Below are 1,776 nucleotides of genomic sequence, written 5' to 3' on the forward strand. Positions count from 1 at the left end.
TTGCACATCATTTTTAGTGGTTGCATAGTATTTAATCATATTCCTGTAAAAGATGTGCATCAGTTACTTTTGGAGCACCCACCCATGGCACAGTACACCACAGGTGCTCAATAAACGTTGGATGAATGAATGGATAGAGCTCTGTGGCCAGACTGAGGGCCACAGCATCTGGTGAGTCTCTTTGTTGGGCATTTCACTTGTCCCGCCCAGCCCTATAAAGGAAGAAAGGGCCTGTGTCCAGGCATGTGGGAAATGATCAGGGACGAGCTAGAGTCGTGGCTCTATGTTGAAGGTTCTCTCCCGGGTAGGAGGTCCTTCCACACCACGGTTGGTCCCCAGATCCCTCAGCCTTGGTCCCCAGATCCCACTGGAAAGGAAGGCCCACTTCTGGCCTGCCCAGAGAAGGCTTGCTGATATTGCAAGACAACTTGCAAATCTGCCCTCCCATCATGACTCTTTCTTGCAGCCTCAGGCCATCATGCATTTGTTCATGTTGTGTTTTAGTCTGAAACGTCCACCCTGTATTTGCTATTGACAAAGCTCTATCTGACATCAAAACCCAGTTCCAGGGACACCTCCTCCATAGATCTTCTCTAACCCTCTCTTGTACCTCTACCATGCTCCCTTTTACCCCTTGCATTCAGTACAAGCATCATGCAGAAGCCTTGGCCATCTGTTGGGCAAATGTGTTCCGTGTGTCTGTTGGCACTAATTAGACTACAGATCTCCAGACCGGCCTCAGCCCTCAGTGAATGCTCATTGGAAGGATTAATTGGCAGCACAGGACTGGCCACCTCTGCAGAGAGGCAGAGGGCTTCACATCAGACAGCCCCTGACCTCTCAACTCTAAAGCTAGTGTGATGGCAGCTGCCTGGAGTGGGGCTGGTGCTGCCCAGGGAACATGCACAGTTGCCTTGCTGTGTAGGATGCCAGAGAGCTGCCAGAGCAGGGAAAAGATGATGATTCTTGGGCATATTTCCCAACCATGCTTTATGAAAGGGAAAGTCATATTTATTGCATTTATTTAGAGAAGGGGGTTATAGGCACATCATCTGGTGTTCACTTCAGAGCAGCTGTTCAATATTACTGGGGAGAAAGACAAGTGACTTGTGCTTCTTGTTCCAAGCCAGAGAATCCAAATCAATAGACACAATGGCGTCTCTTGTGAAAGGCAGAGTTCCTGGAGCTGGGAAGTTTTCTCCCAAATTCTCTAGGTCTAAGTCCTTAGATATATTTTTATAAATTTTTATCCTGAGACCTCATTTAGTCAACAGCTATTTTCTGGTGCTGACCCTGAGCTTGGTCCAGGGCTAGGGCTGAGGCTGGGGCTGGGGGCTAGAGCTCAGAGATACATCAGACAGCAGCCGCCATGTTGCAATGGATTTTCCCTATGACAGAGAGAGCACAAGAGCAGGGGTTTAGTTGCAAGCAGCAGATATTGATTCTGGCTAGCTTAAGCAGCAGCAGAATTTATTGGATGTGTACAGGGACACTCCCAGAATCCATGGGAAGGCTGGCAATCATGACTTGGAGAACTGGCTAGAATCAGAGGAGGCTAGACAACAGGAAATTCAGCCAGCATTAGCCACAAGAACAGTTTTTTGGATGACACTCCTGGGCCTTTGGCTGTCCTGAATATTTTCTCAAGTGTCCCTGAGTGTTTCTGTCACTGTCTCAAGATTCAAGGTGCTAAATGGGAGCAACAGATAGGCCAAATCCAGGTCATCTACCTGAACTCTAGGTGATGGAGAGCAGGAAGGAATAGCTGGTCTTTTG

The sequence above is a fragment of the Diceros bicornis genome, chromosome 6 (genome assembly GCF_020826845.1).
Source record: "Diceros bicornis minor isolate mBicDic1 chromosome 6, mDicBic1.mat.cur, whole genome shotgun sequence".
NCBI lineage: Eukaryota > Metazoa > Chordata > Mammalia > Perissodactyla > Rhinocerotidae > Diceros > Diceros bicornis.